Source organism: Asterias amurensis, chromosome 4, assembly GCF_032118995.1.
Source record: "Asterias amurensis chromosome 4, ASM3211899v1".
Lineage (NCBI taxonomy): Eukaryota > Metazoa > Echinodermata > Asteroidea > Forcipulatida > Asteriidae > Asterias > Asterias amurensis.
In genome coordinates this window covers 24,624,349-24,647,293 of record NC_092651.1, presented here as the reverse complement: position 1 = coordinate 24,647,293, position 22,945 = coordinate 24,624,349, and the positions used below count along the sequence as shown (strand labels likewise).

Genomic DNA, 22,945 nt, shown 5'->3' with positions numbered 1-22,945 from the left:
ACTTTGCAAGCTTACATGATTGCTTCTCACAGAGTAATTTTGTGCTTAAACAGCAAGTGCAGAAGTTATGCGCAAATCTTGCAAGCGGAGAATGGTGACCGTAAGCGCATAATGTCCTTGTAAGCAGAATTCTAAGATGGGTTACTGGTTATAGATGAAAAATGTTGATCCCCAATGCAAAAATGTAATCAGTTAAACATCAATTCAAAGCGACATATCTGGATATATGTTTGTTTTTGCCCCTATCATAAACTAACTGTTAAATAACAACTCCTTTAAGTTATTATTATTATTATCAGTTTCTCATGTATATTGTTTCCGTTTTCCATCAGAATTATCGGTGCTTACTGTAAATTAATGTTTTCTATTTATAAATAGTTTACATAGAGTTAATTTAATATTTAAACTTTGTATAAAACTAAATGTACAGCATTAGCTGCATTATAGACAGTGAACACTGAGGCTAAGTGCTGGGGTCAGTACGGTTATTGTGTGCTTGTTTTCTTTAAAGACACTCGACACTATTGGTAATTGTCAAAGACTAGTCTTTACAGTTGGTGTATCTCAACATATGCATAAAATAACAAACCTGTGAAAATTTGAGCTCAATCGGTCGTCGAAGTTGCGAGATAATAATGAAAGAATAAATACCCTTGTCACATGAAGTTGTGTATTTTCAGCTCCCAGATGCTTGATTACTGGACCTTTAAATTCTAAATCTGAGGACTCGAAATCAAATTCGTGGAAAATTACTGCTTTCTCGAAAACTACGTCACTTCAGAGGGAGCCGTTTCTCACAATGTTTTATACTATCAACCTCTCTCCATTACTTGTTACCAAGAAAGGTTTTATGCTAATAGTTATTTTAAGTAATTACTAATAGTGTCCATTGCCTTTAAAGGTGTCATTGTTGTAAACAAATATCATTGAAGTAAGTATGTCATGAAATAAACAGATGTCTTTCTCTCTATCAGAGAAATCCTGTAGAGATTTTCCATCCAAAATAACCAAAAACATTACTTTGATCATCCCTGGAAAGAGTTTTGCAAGAATGCGTGTTGTCCTTGGAGATCCTTGGGCCTCTTTTTAAAGGCACTGGACATCTTTGGTAATTACCAAAGACCAGTATTCTCACTTGGTGTATCCCAACATATGCATAAACGTTGCAAACTGTTGCAAACACAATTGTTTCACACATTTGTGTATTAATGTTTGAGTGAGAAATTACCTCTTTGTCAAAACCTACGTTACTTCAGAGGGAGCCGTTTCTCACAATGTTGTATACTATCAACAGCTCTCCATTGCTCGTTAAAAAGCAAACTTTTATGCTAACAATTATTTTGAGTAATAACCAATAGTGTCCAGTGCCTTGTGAACAGGTTTTGTGTTCATATAATTTTGTTTTCTTGTTTACGTAAATTTGGTTAATAAGTATTGATATCTTTCTATATGTGAAATTTTTTCTAATCATTTCGTCTTTCAGGAAAGTTTAAGTTTTAGGACACGTGTAGCTTAATTATAATCAATATGAAGTCACTTGTTAGATTTATTGTTTTCCATGTCTGTGGTCTGCAAAGAAAATGCAGGTTTGCCCATGAATGGCGATCCTTTTTTTATAGTCTAGCTTATAGTGTGGACAAATTAAGAACGCAATAGTAACTTATCAACGATTTTTGTACGGTAAATAAGCGTAGATAAAACATCGATTGTAAATAATATGCCAAAATTTTAATGTAAACCGAGTCAAGAAACACTTGGCATAAGTTTACATAGTTTGGACAAATTTGCATAAAATTAACATAGTTTTGCATATTGCCTAGGCTAGCTATAAACATACCACCTACCTATACCGTGACACGGGTGCATGCTTCTAGAGCAGTCAGTCAACAATCTTCCATCGAATATCAAGTGCCCTTATTTGAGTTTGTGGAGGAAGTCTAGCCCTCAAGGTTTTACAAAGAGAAGGTGCAACACTGTGTTGTTCATTTTTCAAGGTTTGTGTTTTATTTACGTGTAACAGCGTTCACAGAAAATTTAAGTATGGGAAAAGGTTGATTGGCAACAGGGTACATTATAAGCCTTTTGTGAATAAGATTATATGTCACAAAGCTTAAACTACATTTGAATTCCTCACTATAGATGACAGTTGCTATTTCTGTATCTGTATGTGGAGCCGGCAAAACATGTCTTAAGACACATCACACAAGCTGGTGCCCATCGTGTGGACGGGATGGATTAGTAGCCAATGTTAGACACCTTTGTTGCAACGGAGATTGGCCTCCTGGGCCCAATTTCATAAAGCCTGTAAGCACAAAAAATTGCTTCCTTGATAAAAAACTAATGACCAACCAAACTGCCACGTGGTTTTCAGGATGAGCAAACAACAGCTGAATACCAGTATCAAGCAATATGCATCAAATGGAAATTTGGTTGGTAATCCTGTTTTTATAAAGGAAGAAATTTCATGCTAAGCAAATTTGTGTGCTTACAGGCTTTATGAAATTGGGCCCAAGTCTATGTGGTAGAAAGCCAGCGATATTTGATTCTTTCAGCGTTAATTGCGAATTTGGGGATTCCTAGAAATGTCTGAATATTTACGCGCGAAACTTGCAATGTGTATTCGGATCCGGTTTTATCACACGAGGCAAAGTTTACAGGCAGTTGGAGGCAACCAACTGCAGTGCATGCTACATGACCACATTCTTTGCAGTACAGGAGTAATTTTATGTCTAACGATTACCGGAACACAAAGCTGTGAAAATTTAAATGTGAATGCCTTTACTTCGTGGTTGTCTGTAAATTTCCTCATGTGACAAGGCCCAAGTTTAAACTAAAGTTATCGTCAAACCGAGCTTTCATTTTTGTGTTTTTATAAACAAAACACAAACTAAGTATTCCGTTTCTTTGCAGACTAAAAATTACGTCTACGAATGAAAAGTAATAAAAGCAGAATGCAATACAATAATGAATTCCAGTTTCCTTGTCACTAATTGTGGGGTCGGTAATCACGTGACTTGATCATCTGTTACGTAGTTAAACTACAAAAACATCCCGATTTTGGTTTTTGTGGAAAGCAGTTTGTATGCTTCATTTAAAGACAATGGACACTATTGGTAATTGTCAAAGACCAGTCTTCTCACTTGGTGTATCTCAACATAATATGCATAAAATAACAAACCTGTGGAAATTTTAGCTCAATTGGTCGTAAAAGTTGCGAGATAATAATGAAAGAAAAAAAACCCTTGTCGCACAAAGTTGTGTTTAGATAGTTGATTTCGACACCTCAAATTCTAAATGCGAGGTCTCGAAATCAAATTCTTGGAAAATTACTTCTTTCTCGAAAACTATGTCACTTCAGAGGGAGCCGTTTCTCACAAGGGTTTATACCATCAACCTCTCCCCATTACTCGTCACCAAAAAAGGTTTTATGGTAATCATTATTTTGAGTAATTACCAAAAGTGTCCACCTTTACCGTGCGAAGTAAATCGATGTCAATGTCGGTTTTTGTTATAGTTTATGTTTAGCTTTCTTTTGGTGGGGTAGGATTTGGTGACCAAGCATGAAATTCATCACTTTGTCGGAGAATGTCACAAGTGAGACATAATTTGTACTTTACAAAAAAAGATATGTAGAATAACAAGCAATGGCGGCCATTTTGAAAATTGTTTTTTACCTATACCTGTACTTTTTTTTCAAAGGACAAATCTACGTTTGTAAACAGCAAAACATCTTTCTCATGACTTTACTCTGAATGTGTGCTAAATTCCCATGTTTGGGTGACTGTCTTTAAAGGCAGTGGACACTATTGGTAATTACTCAAAATAATTATTGGCATAAAACCTTTCTTGGTGACGAGTAATGGGAAGAGGTTGATGGTATAAAACATTGTGAGAAACGATTCCCTCTGAAGTGCCATAGTTTTCGAGAAAGAAGTAATTGTCCACGAATTTGATTTCAATACCTCAGATTTAGAACTTGAGGTCTCGAAATCAACCATCTAAACGCACACAACTTCGTGTGACAAGGGTTATTTTTCTTTCATTATTATCTCGCAACTTCGATGACCGATTGAGCTCAAATTTTCATAGGTTTGTTATTTTATGCATATGTTGAGATACACCAACTGTGAAGGCTAGTCCTTGACAATTACCATTAGTGTCCACTGCCTTTAATTGCCCAACCCATCACCTATCTGCCGTAGTGAAAGAGATGTTTTACTAATGAATATATTGGAACATTACCTTAATAGTAAGTAAATAAACCATGTAACCTCTGACATCAAATTACAAAAGAGCCACACTTATTCCTGCTTCATGCAGGCACAATTTGTACCAAGCTCCGAGCGAGGAAGAACTCATCGAACTTAATATTTCGTTGAGATTGCACTATTGATTTTGATTAACATGACATGAAGAAATGGGGCACATCTCAAATTGTGTACAGCTGTCATGATAAAACTCTTGAATTTGTGTGGTAATTAATGTCAAAATTGTATATTCTTCCCGTATGACATTCGTATGCACTGTGAAAGGGGTAACCCTGTTTCAGCCCTAGGAGTAGGTGGCAACGGCCTCTGGAAAATATAATTGTAGCCCACACCTTGAATTTGCCTTCAGGCCTTGTGTGTCAGGCGACTTGCATATGACCAGCGTTGTATCTTGCCTGCCAGAAAGGCTCTGGAATATACATTATGTCACTCCTGTATGCTTAAAACAAAGGTTGTATGGCTTCTGACTGGCGCCCTGAACAAAGATATTGTGAGAGAAAATAGTGAGAGAGCCAACATAGATAGCTCAGTTGGTAGAGCGCCAGCACGTTAATTCGGAGGTCGTTGGGTCGAATCCAACTCTGACAAATGTTTCTTTGTTCAACCTAAAAAATCATAAAACAAAGGTTGACATTAACCTTGTTGTTTTCATCGTGGATAAAGAGGTAGATACACAGGTGGAAAAAAAATGTTCTTGGCACCTTTTAAATGAAATTGTCGTCCCGATGCAATAATATAGTTATGCTAAACAGCATTGGCCTCTCAGAGTTGATTAAAAATGGATACCACTTACTGGTTTGTATCCATGGCCCCCACAATGCGTAGATTGCAAATTAGAAACCCATCGATACAGCACCATGTTAAATCCTTGAGACGGGTTGGGCTGAGTCGAGAGGTGTGTCAACTCGACCGTGCAACACAATTAGAAGGGCACCGATACGGCACCATGGAAATCCTTGAGACGAGTTGGGCTGGGCCGATAGGTGTGTCAACTCGACCTTGCAGTGTCTTGTATAGAAAACGTCCTCATATGCCAACATAGCGCTATCGAGCACTAACGCATAACGTCAGTGTTACCATCATTCGATTACTTCTCTCCCCAGATGCACCGTCATTCCACTCAAATATTATCTTTTCATTCTCATACGCAGAACCTTCGATAACATCCCCCCCCCCCCCCCCTCTATTCCAGTTCACACAACGCATCATCCCCCAGCATCATAACATCATTAATCATGCACGGGACTCATCGTCTCGTACCGTTTCCATAGCAACGCTGCATGCGCTACAGATGTCTTCTAATTTGCTCTCCCGCTCAAAAAAAAAAAACCTGTCCCTTTGCTCTCGTGTCATACGACGGCTTTATGGCGCGCACTGATAGAAGGGGCCATTCGTGGATGCTGCTTACTCTACTGCCTGTGGATGAGAACTAAACATTGCTGTTTGCTCTTCGTAGTATGATGGTGGTCGCGATCTTACCTAAGATTTCAACTGCGATACGTGATGAGGTGTTTAAGATGGATTTTAATACTAACGAGCCAATCTACATCTACGTCACATACACATGGAGATAAATAGCAAACAAAAAATCGCCATCCTTAATGCATTTTGCACCGTTCCATTGTGAGTGCACCCGACGTGGATAATTGGTCGCGGGATTTATTCGTTCCGATGGTGGCGAGGTTTTTTTTCCAGTGACCTCTCGGACAGACTACGAATAAGGAAGTGCGTTCTTTTGGGATCTCACAAAAGACTGCTTTCTTTCTTTTAGATAACAATAGAACAAAAGGTTTTGGACGCTTCAACGAACACCTGCTGTGTAACGTGTCTCTTTAGGAAGAAAAAAAATGCCGTTGATAATATGCAAGACCGCGACAGATAGCTGAGCAGGATTTCTTGTCGCCACTAAATACATTAAACGAGGAGAGGTGGGAGATTTGACACTCCGACCTTACACATTCTGCCGTGCAATATCGATGTGTGGATAGCTTCAGACACTTGGAAAATCACAGAAGATGAGTGCGAAGGACATGGTTAAGAATGTGAAGTGATCTTATGTGGTGTCGAACCTCGTCCATGTGAAGATTGGATTGAGTTTCTAGGGTTGAGAGAGACTGAACGACTGTATATTTTTTTTGACGATCTTTGGCATTGGAACACGGGGTCCTACCGCCTGGAGAAATCGACGTCTGCTGCCCTTGGGGGCTCGTAGCTATAGCCAACCCACGCAACCAGTCGATCTGTGGTACACAGCGGGGAGCAGGGATGAAATCGTTACAAGGGGCAAGTCCCATGTGAGTACCATCGATAAAATATTCTATATATGTATTTTTATTACAACCTGTAAACCTCGATCTAATGATGTTCCTGCTACAAAAATTACATTGCGCCAGCCTCCTTTTTGGAAATGTAATATACAGCGTCCATCTTTTAGTAGTGCTATCCTGTAGTAATACTGCCAATATCTTGTTAGGAAAAGTTTCCGTATGGCGCCACCACTTTTTCATTCGAAATAAAATAATATAGTATCTAATTTACCTGATTGATATATTCCTTTTTGTAAAAATGAGTGAAAAGGTGGTGGCGCCATACGGAAAGTTATCCGCTAAATGCGCCACAGCACCTTTATGAGCCTTTAAAAAAGGTGCTATACATAAAATGGTCTCTAAATTCAAATAGTAAAAAATGTAATACTGCCTTCAAGCGTCTTGAGTTCCTAGACCAGTATCCCAACATATGCATAAAACAATTAACAAGCCTGTGAATATCTTGGCTCAATCTGTCATCGAAGTTTATAAAAGAAACACCCTTTTTGGACGAATTCGTGTGCTTTCAGAGAGGAATAAATTTGTTCAAGCGTCTTGAGTACCTAATTGGTAGATTTGTTTGCTCTGTATAAGACGTTTATAGTTCACATTAATTTGTAATGAATATAATAGACGACAGTATTATTATAAATTAATGGGAAATATAAATAAATTGTGATGGAAGTGTTCCTGTATGATACCCAGCAACTTTGTGCAACATAAACACACGATATGTAAGGCAAATTCAGAGGGGCTATATCTGTCACTTTGTAATGATCCCATAGTACATGTATAAGCAGGCAAAACTGTATACTGGTACAGAAAATACTAAAACATGGATCAATCGCCTGTGCGACACCTAAATGTAGCCCGAGCCCTAAATGTAGCCTGACCTAAATGTTGACTACATTTAGGTACATGTTTGGGGCTACATTTAGGTCAGGCTACATTTAGGACTCAGGCTACATTTAGGACTCGGGCTACATTTAGGAGCCGCAAAATCGTCTGTACTTAGTTGTTTAGTACAAAACTATCTTTGCTTAAAGGGAGGGCACACGTTTGGTATTGTCAAAGACCAGTCTTCTCACTTGGTGTATCCCAACATATGCATAAAACAATTAACAAGCCTGTAAATATCTTGGCTCAATCGGTCATCGAAGTTTATGAGAGAAAAACACCCTTGTTGGACGAATTTGTGTGCTTTCAGAGAGGAATAAAAGACGTCTTTTATTATTTAGAGAGAAATAACCTCTTTCTCAAAATCTATGCTACTTCAGAGGGAGCCGTTTCTCACAATGTTTTATATTATCAACAGCTCTCGAATGCTCGTTACCAAGTAAGTTTTTAAGTTAATATTTGTTTTGAGTAATTACCTATAATTTACCTTCCCTTTAATTAAAGGTATTACTACGGCTTGGTGGAGCCGACAATAGTCGCAGACAGTGTTCATGATTTACATGATCAACCATACATACAAAATACAAAACTTTGAAATTTTGGACCATATTCGTTTTGTGAGTCAGGTTAAAAAATCGTGAAAACCATGCGCATCAGTTTTCAACATGTAAACACAGTTGTCCTTTATAAATTAAATCAGCTGTTGTGTTTAGGTTCCTAGAATCAGATGCAGTTTTCTCAAATAAATTGTGACTTTTTAGAACTCGTGCGTGTGAGAGGGGGGGGCAGCGATTCTGAGTAAGGGGTTGGCTCCACCCCTTGCCCACTCTGGTTATTAATTTTTTTACAAATAACTTCTTTTTTTTATACAAGGCCATACTTTATTACCAGAAAGACACATGGAAAAGAATACCGTTGCAAAAGATGTGTTAAGGAAAATATGTTGAATTGAAAAGGTAATGATTGGAAAAGATGTTGAATGGGAAAAAAAACCAATGCGATGCTGAATCTGACCGCCACGTTTTCATCAAGAACTTCATTTATTCATATTGTTGTTGAATTCTTTGCGTGCTTTTTATGTTTCCGGAGCAAATGACTGACATGTTTTTTCCTAGTGATTCTTACGACCTTTTTTTTCTTTTTATAATTTAAATTGTCATTTTGTTTAGAAAAGTATGTACTTTATCACCATTCAAATTAATGACAATGCAATCACCTTATACCTTGGTGATATCAAAAATATAACTCTTTCATAAACAAAGGCCTTTAATACATTATTTTTAGAAGGCCACATTTGGCTTTTTGTTTGTTATCTGTAGTCAAATAGTGGAAATTAAACATTGAAGAGAAACAGACTATCGCGACCATACGATGAAGTACATTTACGTCAACCTTTTCCCTGATGACGTCGTACATCGGACGTCATTTTATTTAAAGACAGTGGACACTATTGGTAATTGTCAAAGACCAGTCTTTTCACTCGGTGTATCTAATCATATTCATGTACATAAAATAAACAAATTTGAGCTCAATTCGTCGTTGAAGTTGCGAGATAATAATGAAAGAAAAATACCCTTGTCCACACACGAAGTTGTGTGCTTTCAGATGCTTGATTTCGAGTCCATATTCTAAATCTGAGGTCTCGAAATCAAATTCGTGGAAAACTACTTCTTTCTCGAAAACTAAGTTACCTCGGAGGGAGCCTTTTCTCACAATGTTTTATATACTAACACCCCTTGCAAGTATTGTGCCTGCTCATTGGTTTAGAGCGCGTCACATACATGTCTTAGTTTTGCTAGACGACGGCCGTGTGATAGAGCATCGGTTTGCCATGCGCTAGTCCGAAGACTAGCACATGGCGCCGTGCGCTAGTCCGACAGACTAGCACACGGCGTGCAGTACCCAGACGTCCGTTGCGTGTACGAGGATGATAAATTAATAGTCTGTAACCATTTCGGATTGTCCGACACTACATGCAACACAGTAGGTAAAAGTGTTTGCAATCTGTGTTCGCGTCGTCCGTGGATTGTAGCATTCAGGTATGTAACTTAATAATAATAATACAGGTTTTAGAAATGTTTGGGGTGTTATAAAACAAATATTGACTGCTTTTACTCGTGCAATGGTTAAAAACTATGACTCCCTCGGTGATCCCCGGAGCGTTCTATTTTCCCTCGGCTTCGCCTCGGGAAAATAGAACGCTCCGTGGATCACCTCGGGAGTCATAGTTTTAACCATAGCACTCGAAGCAGTCAATATTTGTATACTATCAACAGTTCCCCATTGCTCGTTACCAAGTAAGGTTTTATGCTCGTTACCAAGTAAGGTTTTATGCTGAAAATTATTTTGATTAATTACCAATAGTGTCCACTGCCTTTATATACGCAAACCCTTTCCTGGACATCGGGCCTGTATGGAGGAGAAACAAACTAAAATCGATCTGAAATGTTCTGTCAGTTTAGATAGTGTGAGAAATAAATTAATATAATTTTGAAGGACCTGGGACAGGGTTTCCCCGGGGATGGGGGAAAACAGTAGAGCCCTTAACGCTCTAGAAACCTCCACGCTAAAAAAATGTACCGTGTCATTTTTGTTCGTAATATATAGGTGTGGTCACATTTTCCAGGAAACTGATTGAGGACAGCAACACTTTTTTGTATGCTGCGTTTTTATCCTCAAAATAATTTGTCCTTGGGTGACGATGATTTGAGAGGGGAAAAAATGAGCATTTGAAGCATGAATATTTTAGTTGTGATGAGACTCAAGTGTGCCTAATTGGGATCACAGGGCGTGGCAGTGCCACAACTAGAGATAATTAGGACAATATTTTAGAGGGTACAAGGGGTGCACCATCTGTTCTATGGAGGGAACTTCTACCTCTTTTTCAGCGCCTTTTTTTATGTAATTTACTAGCTTTTATTGGATAATCCTGCGTCAGTGTGAAAACGAACAAATTCTAAACGGAAACACTCCTTTAGAACATTTTATTACATAAAGCACTGGGAAATTGTTAATCCCAAAGGTCCAGATTGCATAAGGAGCACGTGATAACCCCCCCCCCCCCCAATGTATAACTCAAAATGCCTCTTTTGTTTCTCCACGCACCTTGCACGAACTTACATGTAGAAACGTTATCTGGGTACACTAATGAAGAAGTAATTACAACAAATTTGCTGTGGACCATGAATCAACAATCTCTTTACTTACTAATGTTGCATATTATTATTGTTTGCATTTCAATCAGGCCCTTAAGTGCGTCTTGTGACGAATAGATATAGGTCTTGAAGATCTTAAGCGATGGAAAATGTGTTAAAGGTGCGTGGACTTATTTTCACCGGAATTATCTTTATTATAATTTTATTTTCTTCTTCTTTTTACTTCTTATGGACATTAGATAGTGTCAGGATTTTTCTTTTTTTCTTAAAGGCAGTGGACACTATTGATAATTTCTCAAAATAATTATTAGCATAAAACCTTTCTTGGTGAAGAGTAATGGGGAGAGGTTGATGGTATAAAATATTGAGCGAAACGGCTCCCTCTGAAGTGGAGTAGTTTTCAAGAAAGAAGCAATTTTCCACGAGTTTGATTTCGAGACCTCATGTTTAGAATTTGAGGTCTCGAAATCAACCATCTAAACGCACACAACTTCGTGTAACAAGGGTGTTTTTCTTTCATTGTTATCTCGCAACTTCGACGACCAATTGAGCTCAAATTTTCACAGTTTTGTTATTTTATGCATATGTTGAGATACACCAAGTGAGAAGACTAGTCTTTGACAATTACTGAAAGTGTCTACTGTCTTTAATATGTGTTTTATGGAGAACATTTCAACACCACAGTTTTTGCATGTACCATAATATACAACCAAAACATCTGTTGCACTCTGTGATTGTGTCTAATGGTTTTTGTGTACACCCTCGGGGTAAATGGCACTCACGTAAAATACACATCACATCGAAACAGTTGAGATATCGTTATTTGCTCCTATTGCAAACATGGCGGCCAGAGACATAATTGTACACTGCGTGTCAGCTTTCTTGTTTTCGATTATATGCTAATTGATCAAAATTATAAAATACTACATGAAAGGGTATCTTAACTTTATGCTGGGTCGGATTTAAGCTGATTTGTAAATTGCTATTGATTGAGAAAATATATTTTTGAAAGTATTTTACTAAAAGTATATCCAACATTACAATCTCTCATGAAAAGTGGTAATTTAAAGTCGTTGCGGTACCTACCCGTTGTTAAAGCCATTGGACCCTTTCGGTTCAGAAAAAAGAAGTTCACAGATTGACAAATAATTTACAGGGTTTACAGAGGGCAATGATGAAAGACTTCTCTTGAAATATTATTCCATGAAATGCTTTTTGAGAAAACACCAAAACAATATAAATTCTCGTTAACGAGAATTACGGATTTATTTTAAACACATGTCATGACACGGAGAAACGCGCGGAAACAAGGGTGGGTTTTTCCGTTGTTTTCTCCCGACTCCGATGACCGATTGACCCTAAATTTTCACAGGTTTGTTATTTGATATAGAAGTTGTGGTACACAAAGTGTGGGCCTTGAACAACACTGTTTACCGAAAGGGTCCAATGGCTTTAAAAGAAAACTGCCTCGAACTGCCTCTAGCTACCGGGTAACCTCGGTAATCTAGCTTGTAAGACACTCCTCTAGAATTGCAAAGGTCGTGGGTTCGAATCTCACCCGTGATGCCTGTGTGATTTTGTTCCACCGAACTCGGGAAAGTACTGAGTGTATACAACACCTACACACATCGGTGTATGGATAAAAAAACAAACTAATATCTTTTATACCTGATGCAAATTTCAATTTTTTTCTCCATAGTTTTCACATGATCCCAACAAACACATAAGTGTTATTTTTAACAATTAATATTCTGGTAATTTTGATTCTCTCATTTGTATCTACACATGTGACAATACCCAGACACTCTAGTTTTTGCAGTGTGGAAGGAATGCGAACCATAACTGCCCATCAATTTGTTTCGCCATTACTTTTTTTGATGGCATTTTTAATTTACCAAGTTTGTGCCACTGGACACTATTGTGATTACTCAAAATAATTGTTAGTATAATGCTCACTTGGTACCAAGCAATGGAGAGCTGTTGATAGTATAAAATATTGTGAAAAAACGGCTCCCTCTGAAGCAACGTAGTCTTTGAGAAAGATGTACTTCTCACTCAAAAAATAAACACTTTACCTGAACCCTTTTATTAGGGATCTAAATTCACACAAATTTGTTTTACAAGGGTCCCTTTTTAGCTTGATTATTATGCAACTTGGATGACCAATTGAGAACAAATTTTCACGGTTTGTTATTCTATGCATATTTTTATGTTGTACACCAAATGAAAATACTGGTCTTTAAAGGAACACGTTGCCTTGGATCGGTCGAGTTGGTCTTTGAAAAGCGTTTGAAACCGTTTGTTATAAAATACATTATGGTTATAAAATACATTATGGTTAGAAAGGTGTTGTAAAAGTAGAATACAATGATCTACACAAACATACCTCGAAATTGCATGGTTTTCTTTTTACCTCGTCGCTAAACACGAGTCGGCCATTTATGGGAGTCAAATAAATGGCCGACCGTGCTAGTTCGCGACGTAAAAGCAAAACCGTGCAATTTTGAGTGATACTTGTGTGAATTATTATATTTTACTTTTAAAGACAGTGGACACTATTGGTAATTGTCAAAGACCAGTCTTCTCACTTGGTGTATCTCGACATATGCATTATGCATAAAATAACAATAATCTTTTTAGCTCGATTGGTCGTCGAAGTTGCGAGATAACTATGAAAGAAAAAACACCCCTGTCACAAGAAGTTGCGTGCTTTTAGATGGTTGATTTCGAGACCTCAAATTCTAAATCTGAGGTCTCGAAAACAAATTCGTGGAAAACTACTTCTTTCTCGAAGACTACGTCACTTCAGAGGGAGCCGTTTCTCACAATGTTTTATACCATCAACCTCTCCCCATTACTCGTTACCAAGAAAGGTTTTATGCTAATAATTATTTTGACTAATTACCAATAGTGTCCACTGCCTTTAAAACATCTTTTTAACCATATGCATTTCATAACAAACGGTTTGATAGACCAACTCGTCCAATCCAAGGCAACGTGTTCTTTTGAACCGAATCATTATTCCACACGCTGCGTCGAAAGACCTCTTCCCTATTAGTGACTCTGCAAAATGAAGCAGTTTGTAGATATTTTCCCCCCTCCCCCTGACGATGTAATTAGTGAAGTGATTGTACGAGCCTGGCCCGGTCTTGTACTTTGTTAATTACACTAGGGAGGAACGCCTGGTGTCGAAAACAAAAGCGCGCGGCTGGAATTACGTCGCCGAGAAATTGCATTCAAACAGCAAGTTTCACGATAGGTCGGAGTCTTCCTGGATATGGAAAATAACCATCTATAACTAAACAATTTGATTAATATTGAGTCATATGGCAATTTATGTAAAAGTTCATAAAGCTCCTAGTTATCGTTAAAAATGTGACCAATGTCATTTGTTTTAGCTTGGCATCTCCGTGTTTGCAGTGTACACATCTGTAGGCATAGACTTGTCATATTTGCAGTCGCTTTTAATGGTTTCATTACCAGAAAGGTTTAAATGCTAAACTTTTTTTTTAATACTCGTCGATCTCCAAAATAAGTTCTAAAGAATTCACAAGATTTCAGGGGGAAATGCACTTTGCATTTAGTTTATTGAGTTGCAAGAATCAGACAAACAACAATGTATCGCTTCGGGGGAAATCACTTTTGCTGCAACGAATCTTCGGGCATTATCTAAACAATCACATGTGCAAGACCAAAGATTGCTCGGAAAGATATTACGTTGCACATGACGTCATATTCTTTGGCACTGTCTTGTAGCTTACAGCACTTGTATCATGTTTTTTTTTTTTTGTGTCTTTTTTTTTATAAACGAAAATACCGAACTGATGAGATCCAATGTTAAAGGCAGTGGACACTTTTGGTAATGACACAAAATATTTATTAGCATAAAACCTTTCTTGATTACGAGTAATGGGGAGCTGTTGATAGTATAAAACATTGTGAGAAACTGCTCCCTCTGAAGTGACGTATAGTTTTCGAGAAAGAAGTATCTTTCGACGAGTTTGACTCTGAGACCTCAGATTTTATAATTTGCCGTCTCGAAATCAATCGTCTGAAAGCACACAACTTCGTGTGACAAGGGTGTTTTTTCTTTCATTATTACCTCGCAACTTCGATGGCGTTGAGCTCATACAGCAAGGGAGAAGACTGGACTTTGACAATTACCAATAATGTCCAGTGTCTTTAATAAACAAAACAAAACAATAAATAGGCCCAAGTAAAGGTATGTGGTAACACTGCGTAATGATAATCTATAAATGAGTTGGGAGGATTCTTAAACGAACTGTTGGTTTCAACGCGACTTCCCAGCTCGGATTTCCAACATGCACAGTTTCAAATCCTACTTAAAATAAAACAAAATTTGTAATCAAGAAACTGAGACAAAATAAATGATAGCATAAAAATTCATCTGTGTTGGTAATTCATGACAGTACACCACATACGGCAAGTACGTTAATTTCCTTGTATACGTGAGGGAAATTAAGAAAAGAAAATTATTTTCTAACGTACAACAAAAGGGACACTGCGTTTGTGCTCAGTGGCATGAGCAGGTACGGAAATTACTTGCAGTGTTGGGATCAACGAGTTATAAAACATTAAATTGTATAGAGAAAAGTACTTTATAAAGTTCAAAATCTACCTGAAGGCATTATGGCTACTATATTAGAATCCAGAGATATCATAAGGCATGAAAGTAAAACACCCCACCCCCTTGAAGCACACACACTTCATAACAATCCGTTTTCCCCCATTTCAGACCAGTAATGTTTGGTTTCAGGAGATAAGAAACCAATCTATGATATTTTCTCTTTAATGTAGACTTAACATTTATTACGCTTATCGGAATTTATTACAGTACTGCATACTGTAATAAATTCCGATAAGCGTAATAAATATTAAGTCTACATTAAAGTATGCAGTACATAAAATAAATAAAAATTGTCATTTTCACTTAAAATATTTTAATATTTTCCCCATATTTGCACACCATAGAATCCCAAACAGTAACCACCTCACGTGATCCATCTAGTGACTAAAGCAGAATGAAACTCAATCTAGCAGATAGTAATTTTGTTTTGAACTTTCGAGGTTGGATGATGTTTCTTTGACTCATTTGAATGTTGGCATAATAATGTATAGTGATTAGTAGCAAAAATCAATCTTTTTGTAAGTATTTGAGCATAACCAACGACAGGAAACTTTATTCTCAGCATGATCAAGCCTGATGAAAAAACAGACCGGGAGTAAACTGCATATATAGCTTCTGTCAAGGGTGCAGCTTGCACAATCTCGCGGTAAACGGGAATCAAAGTTGGGGACCGAAAACATGTGAGGGTCGATAACGTATGACGCTACGATGTATTAAATGCATGAGACTGTACCTTGTGTCATTTGGTGTATTTTGCGTATTAATCCAAGAACTGTTTTTTTTTTCATGCGTATACGCGCAGCGAAGTAGCATGAAATTAGCGACTTGTTATCATTGTGAACGGGAAGCAGACTTTATTTTGTTCCTTGGGTTCGGTGTGTGATGAGGGGGTAGCCTCATAAAACAAAATTGATGCTACTGTATCTCATCCTCCAGTGTTTGATCAACCGACACGACTAACCAAACTCATTTAAAACGTCCACCTTCTTACATCCACCTTCTTACAAAACGTTTGATTGAACCGACATTGACATCGGGCTGCATCTAGTCGCTTGCACAGGCCCTGAAAACGAACCTTCTCATATAAATGCCGTCAATTTGTTTTTATAACATAAAGAAAGAAACCAGATTGAAGCACAACAACAAAATACGAAAAACCCAAACTAAAGACCTGAAATATAAATTTAAAACTTATAATTTGAATCATCTCACAAGACCGTTAAAAATATATAAAAAAATAATTAAAAACCAATGTGTTTTCCATGCATTCAAAAGCATTGAGACGATCGCACAAAGAGCTGTGATTGATGTTCGTCCATCTTTAATTGCTAAGCAACCTAATATTGACTCTCTGAAATGAATACAATACGCTTTGTGATGTCGAGGCAAGGACTATAGAAGGCAATCTGCCTCAAACAGTCCTGCAATGTTCATAACATACGTTCATTGGGATTTCAGTATTACGGACTACATGTAACTTTTGTAGGACAAAAAAACACAATGTCCACAGATTTACACTAAACTTACACAGTTTGAAGATAATGATAGTAGAAAGCTTCCCTGAAAATATTACGTGCTGAGGTGCTGTAGTTTTTGGGAAATGAGTTAAAACAAAGTCATGAAAATGAGACGAAAATTATTTTAATCATTTACAAACGTATTTTCATGACATTGTTTTACCCATTTCTCAAAAACTACAGCACCTCAGTAAGTAAGATTTGAAGGGAAGCTTTCCACTATCATTATCTTCAAACCCTGTAAGTTTAATATAAATCTATGGACATTTTGAAAAAGTACCCAAATCCTTTAAACTGGTTACTGGTGCGGCTATTTTTATTTTCAGTTGGAAATGAAAACGACATCAATAATATGTCTACAAACCCCGTTTATTTGCACATACAAACAACATCACCATTAACCAGTCTATGTGCGGACATGTTTATTTTCTTACATAAAATCGTTGTAATAAACGACTGCAACATCACGTTCGCATCTCCCTTTCATTGGCGTATGTTCTGTATCAAAGCAACATCAACCCATTAGTTAACCGGTCTAAACCGGATCGGCCATTTTGTATTTTCCTAACATGCAAATTAGTGGGTAACTATAACGACTGCAATATCGCTGTCCTCAACTCTCGTTTATTGCCACATTTGACATTAAAGGGGAGGTATACGTTTGGTAATTGTCAAAGACCAGTCTTCTCACTTGGTGTATCCATACATAAGCATAAAATAATAAGCCTGTGAAAATTTGAGCTAAATTAGTCAAGTCTTTTATTATTTTAGTGATAAATTACCTCTTTCTCAAAATCTATGCTACTTCAGAGGGGGCCGCTTGTCACAATGTTTTATACTACAGCTCTCCAATGCTCATTACCAAGTCAGTTTTAAAATTAATAATTTGTTTTGAGTAATTACCAAACGTGTACCTTCCCTTTAAAGACAATGGACACTATCGGTAATTTTTTTTTTCTATCTTTCTTTTTAAGGAAACTTAATTCATTCCATGTGGACAGAACCATTTTGCAAATGTTTTATAAGTCTGCCCTGCAAAGTATTATTACATATTGTCTTGTTAGTGTTTTGGGGAATATGCGGGCGCAGGATCGGGGCAAGTTGGACAGGGTCATTAAACAAGCAAATAGAATAACCGGTACTGATGGGTCAATGGTTGAAGGTCTATACAAATCTCTAATGCTAAATAAAGTTGAATCAATTTTGTCAGATGAAACCCACCCCCTAAATGTACAGTTCAATCGTAGTGCTAGAAGCAACCGCCTGTTACAGCTCAGAATTAATACAAAGCGATATGCTAATTCATTTGTCCCCTCAGGTGTCCGAATTTTTAATGAACAATTGCAACGTTAATATATTTTTGTAAAATCAATCTTTTCATTCCAGTTTTGTTTTCATGTCATATATAATATATATTTCTTTAGACTTTTGTAGCTTGTAGTGTTTTTTGTTTTGTTTTTATATAATATTTTAAATAATCTTATGTAAATTTTGTAATATTGTTGTTTAAAAGGTCGAAATGAATTTCCCACCGTGGATAATAAAGTGAATTGAATTGAATGTCAAAGACCAGTCTTCCAGTTGTGTGCTTTCAGATGCTTGATTTCGAGACCTCAAATTCTAAACTCGAGGTCTCGAAATCAAATTCGTGGAAAACTACTTCTTTCTCGAAAACTACGTCACTTCAGAGGGAGCTGTTTCTCACAATGTTTTATACTATCAACCTCTACCCATTACTCATTAATAAGAAAGGTTTTATGCTAATAATTATTTTGAGTAATTGCCAAAAGTGTCCACTGCCTTTAAGCACGAACTGTCTGTATTTATTTTTTTCTCGGTGCGACCATGTATATTTTCTTGCTTGCAAATCAGTGTGTAACCGTAACTACAGTCTTAATGTAATCATTTGCCATAAGTTAAAGTATGCCTTGAGTTTTTGGAACGGTCAATTGCTTTAAAGCCATTATACACTTTCGGAACAGAAAAGAAGAAAAAAAAAGTTCACAGATTTACCAAAAAAACTTACAGGGTTTACAGAAGGTAATGGTGAAAGACTTCCCTTGAAATATTATGCCAAGAAGTGCTTTACTTTTTGAGAAAACATTAAAACAATTATCAATTCTCGTTATCGAGAATTACGGATTTATTTAAAACACATGTCATGACATGGCGAAACGTGCGGAAACAAGGGTGGGTTTTTCTGTTATTTTCTCCCGACTCCGACGACCGATTGAGCCTAAATTTTCACAGCTTTGTTATTTTATATATAAGTTGTGATACACGAAGTGTGGGCCTTTGGAAAATAATGTTTACCGAAAGTGTCGGATGGCTTCAATCCGATATAAAATGTATAGGAGCATACAATCAAACCTGTGTGAAAACTTCATTTAAAAAGGTGGTAGCATTTCTGAGATTTCGCCAAATATTTCGTCCACGCAGGGAAAATAATCCGCGGAATACACAGTCTGATAATCGTTTCTTATAACTCAATAAAATTGGTTAAAGGAACACGTTGCCTTGGATCGGTCGAGTTGGTCTTTGAAAAGCGTTTGTAACCGTTTTTTATAAAATGCATATGGGTAGAAAGATGTTGTAAAAGTAGAATACAATGATCCACACAAACATGCCTCGAAATTGCGTGGTTTTCCTTTTACCTCGTCGACTAACACGTCGGCCATTTATGGGGGTCAAAATGTTGACTCCCATAAATGGCCGACCATGTTAGTTCGCACAGTAGAGGGAAAACCACGCAATTTCGAGGCAAACTTGTGTGGATCATTGTATTCCTCTTTTAAAACATCTTTCCAACCATATGCATTTTATAAAAAACGGTTACAAACGCTTTTGTTTTGACCAACTCGTCCGATCCAAGGCAACGTGTTCCTTTAAATCCTTTCCTCTAAAACCACATTCCTTAGAAGGGAATCTGTTCTTTAAATGTTAAAATGTCATACATGTACATTTTTAGCAGCTGCGATGCTTCAAGTAAGTATTTATGGTCATTGATTTTGGAGAAGCGGCCCCCCTATTTACCAAAAGGTACCCCCTTCAACAACGCGCACAACCCCCGTCCATAGCAAGCCTGTTCCAATATCACGGACAGCAACAATAACATGTAGAATACTGACGCGGCCATTTTGAAATAACGCACACATTGTGGCCTTTTTGCAATAACGCACATATCTCCCCTGCTTGGCACAATATTATAATATCACGAATATTAACAAACGTAGATTACACGTTTGGAATGACGAAACCATATTACAGGGAGGTTTGTGTCACAAACGTAACCAAAACCGAAGCTGTGGAAAGAGAGAACAAAAATTATACTGTACAAAATAGATATAAGGGTTTATTTGTTTACACATTTAAGAGCAAAGAGGTTCGTTTGCTTGAATGCGTCAGTAATAAAAGAGCGCCAAAAGTGCACCACACTTTAATATGACAAATCAGCTGGACTTCATTACATCATACGGTAACGCCTTCACACCTTGCGTCAGGATTTATTGCCGCTGACTGTTGCCGATCGGTAATTGCATAAGAGGTGATTTTATTTGTCTGCGTTTTATTCCTTTTCCTGTTTTGCAATCTTTTGTTCCTCTTTTAGAGGCATAGAATCCTATAGGTTTGTTGGCTGGGAATGATGTCCACTAATGGTGTACTCTAAACAAAATGGCCGGGGTCGGAATTGACCATGAATACATGGTCTGTTGAGGCCATACGTATTTCCCTGTCAGAATGGCCTAATGGTTGGTTAATAGCACTGCCAGCGGCAAACAATGGCAAACTGTTATACGGCTAATGTAACTTCGTAACATAATCATGGCAGGATACCGATATTACTTATTTTTTCTTCGTTCTTTTAAAATTATCTACCAGTTAATGTTGTCATTAGCGGATTGAATTTAAAAGATTGAAGCTATACTACAATAACACAAAATGTCCATGCATTGAAGTTAGAGCTGATAACCTACTAGAATCTCTCCGAAATATCTGTTAAAGCCATTGGACACTCGGTAAACAGTATTGTCCAAAGGCCCACACTTCGTGTATCACAACTTATATATAAAATAACAAACCTGTGAAAATTTAGGTTTAATCGGTCATCGGAGTCGGGAGAAAATAACGGGAAAACCCACCCTTGTTTCCGCACGTTTCGCCGTGTCATGACATGTGTTTGCTATAAATCCGTAATTCTCGATGTCGAGAATTGATAATTGTTTTAATGTTTTCTCAAAAAGTAAAGCATTTCATGGAATAATATTTCAAGAGCAGGCTTTTACCATTACCTTCTGTAAACCCTGAAAGTTATTTGTAAATACGTGAACCTGTTTTTTATGTTCCGAAAGTGTATAATGGCTTTAAGAAATTAAGTATAAAGCTTGAGGTAAAATCGGCAAAAAAGAACAGACACATGCATTTCACTTGTGGTAGTATTATCTATTTTATTTAACGGACGGCCATTACGATATATAATTACGGATTTAGATGCATGTATAATCGGCAATGAACAATGTTTTCTTATATTTTAATCGCGCAATTTAATATGAGCAGAAACCGTAAAATGTAGTCGCTCCATCCATGTAGCTGAACCTTTGCATCTTGCAAGTAAAATTCACGATAACCAACATATCCGTAAAACATCAATCCATGCCCTAACTACATGCATGGCGACTGTCTCTCTTCGATTGCCAACGCAAAAGTCAAGGCCTTCTTGGTATTATCAGCTTTCCAGTCGCCATGGCTTCGTTTTGTTAAATCCCCCAGTTTCCGATATAGGCACGGGGCAAAATCTACTTCGGTTTTGAGAAGAGAGCTTTTATCTGTCATCGGGTTGGCAAAATGATAACTACCGGTATACCGTCTCCACAGACTGTCGGTCAATGACGGTTATAACTAATGCATTTCTATGTTGGAGCATGAGTACGAGTTGGCACGAGGTTGAGTTGGCACGAGGAGGAATTGGCACGAGGGTGAGTTGGCACGAGGAGCAGTTGGCAAGGGGAGCAGTTGGCACGAGGGGGACCTGGCATGAAGGGGAATTGTTATGAGGAGGAGCTGGCACGAGGAGGAGCTGGCACGAGGGGAAATTGGCTCGAGGGGGAGTTGGCACGAGGAGCAGTTGGTACGAGGGGGATTGGCATGCGTGCGAGTTGGCACGAATACGCTTTGGCACAATGACAGTTCATACTATTTTAACATGAGGCTGGATACTTTTTCATAACTCACATGAGGACGTTATATATTGGAAACTGGGTACATCACCAAATTATATTTGACCTTTCCTTTATCGAGGATTTTTCATTACTAATAATTGGTTCTGCATGTGTCTCCGGAATAGACACAACACCGTCGTTCCTAAACGTTTCCCGTTGATAGTTAACGACATCTCCAAGTGATACAATATGGCATCCCAAGTGCCGTGTTTGCGGACAAGACATCGTGAGACAACTCTCTCATTACCAATGCATTCATCATCCCTCGGTGTCTACGTGTATCTCTTATCAGTCTAGGTTTTAAATTTGACAGCTTCGCTATCTTACACTCTAAAAGCGTCTGGGTCAAAATTGATCGGGATCCGGGTCCCTGATCCATTTATGGGTCAGTATGATCCGGAATCTGTATTAAAAATAACCATGAAAAGGGGCTAAACTGACTCAGAATTCGAGATTAAAATTTCATTCTCATTGTCCTGATTCCGAGTGGAATACATTATCACCGCAGCCAACATTATAGGCCGTATCCGAATTGGCAGCTACATCTATGGCTACGACCGTTGCTTTGGGTTTCACTAAGGAAGTTCTATATCTCAGCGTTGATGACGCAAACATCTAGCCGTAGCCATAGCTGTAGCGAACACCCTTAGTTTCATCCAAAGTGACGACACATAATCCTGACCCCAAGCACCCAAACCACTCACGTAGTCTCCGTATCGTGTCGTTCGATCGCACCACTCAAAAATAATATCAGCGTTTCATATCTGGTCTCTTGGGTCAATGTAGCTATAGCTAGCTCGTATTCACACTGATCGTATCAGAAGGATGTCATGCTTTCCTCATCCTCGGGAAAAAAATACGCAAGATGTTTTTAAAGTTTATAACAAGTCTACCTCACTGACCCTAAGGGGCCCGGGCATGTGATGTATAGAGTGACA

At 37.7% G+C, this 22,945-nt stretch overlaps 1 protein-coding gene across 1 annotated transcript in view; it reads left to right on the top strand.

The window, feature by feature from the left end:
* The first annotated feature begins 5,742 nt into the window (after positions 1-5,742).
* Positions 5,743-22,945, top strand: part of LOC139935956 (transient-receptor-potential-like protein) — a 37,985-nt gene continuing 20,782 nt past the window's right edge. Inside the window, exon 1 of the mRNA XM_071930621.1 lies at positions 5,743-6,562. The gene's annotated coding sequence lies outside the window, so the exon portion shown is untranslated. The remainder of the gene's footprint in view (positions 6,563-22,945) is intronic.